Raw genomic sequence first — 1,299 nt, 5'->3', positions numbered from 1 at the left:
TCCAGTGTATTCCCTACTTTCTCCTCTAATCCAGGATATCGGGACTCACGTTGAGGTCTTTGATCCATCTGGAGTTAAGTTTTGTGCCTGGTAAGAGATAGAGATCTAGTTTCATTCTTCTACATGTGGCTCTCCAGGTTGACCAGAACTATTAGTGAACATGCTGTTTTTTCTCCAGTGTATTTGTGGCTCTTTGTAAAACACCAGGTGGCTGTAAATGTGAGGATTTAAGTCTGGGTCTTCAATTATATTCTACTCATCAATGTATCTGCTTTAATGCCAGAACCATGCTGTTTTTATTACTATACCTCTGTGGTATATTCTGGAGTTTTTATGTTTCCAAGGGAAATTTGAGGTCATTTTTTCCAATTTCTGTGAAGAATTCCATTAGAATGTTAATGGGTATTGCATTGAATTTGTAGATTGCTTTTGGTAGGATGGCCATTTTCACAATATTAGTATACTGATTCATGAGTTTGGGAAATCTTCCCACCTTCCAATACCTTCTTAAATTTCTTTCTTCAGTGTCTCAAAGTTTTTATCATACAAGTTCTTCACTTACTCTGTGTCATTTACTCCAAGACATTGTATGGTTTTGAGGCTATCGTCTTTGGGATTGTTTCTCTATGGACATGTCCGTCGTGTTCTTGATTTTAATGGGAATGCTTTGCGTTTTTCTCTGTTTAGTATAATATTGACTGTGGGCTTTTTGTATATTGCCCTTATTACATAGAACTATGTCCCCTGTATCCCAAGATTCTCCATTACTTTTTCATTAATAGATCTTGGATTTTGTCACTTTTCTGCATCTAATGAGATGATGATGTGGTTTCTGTCCTTGAGTCTGTGTGAATTACATTCATTGATTCATTTATGGTGAACCATCCCTGCATTTCTGGAATAAGGCCAACTTCATTATGGTGGATGATCTCTTTTATGTATTTTGCATACAGTTTTTGAGTATTTTACTGAAAAATTTTGAGGCTACATTCACTAGAGAAAATGACCTATTATTTATTTTTTTATTGTTGGGTCTTTATCTAGTTTGGGTATTAGAGTAACACTGTCTTCATGGACAGAACTTGGGAGTGTTCCTTACATAGTGTGCCCTTCAGCTTCTCATAATTAACTTATAAATTTAAAATAGAAAACAATGAGTTTCATCAAGACATTTTCATACGTGTGTATCACTGCACTTGTCTCATTTTTGTCCCCTTCCTTCCTGTGTCCTTTCTACCGTCCTTCTTTCCTCAAAGAGTCTTAGCTCTGCCTTCACATCTGAATATGCCAAATGTGAGA

This window comes from Nannospalax galili, unplaced genomic scaffold, assembly GCF_000622305.1.
Source record: "Nannospalax galili isolate Female #2095 unplaced genomic scaffold, S.galili_v1.0 scaffold11613, whole genome shotgun sequence".
Taxonomy (NCBI): Eukaryota; Metazoa; Chordata; class Mammalia; order Rodentia; family Spalacidae; genus Nannospalax; species Nannospalax galili.
Note: the sequence above shows the minus strand (reverse complement) of the source record.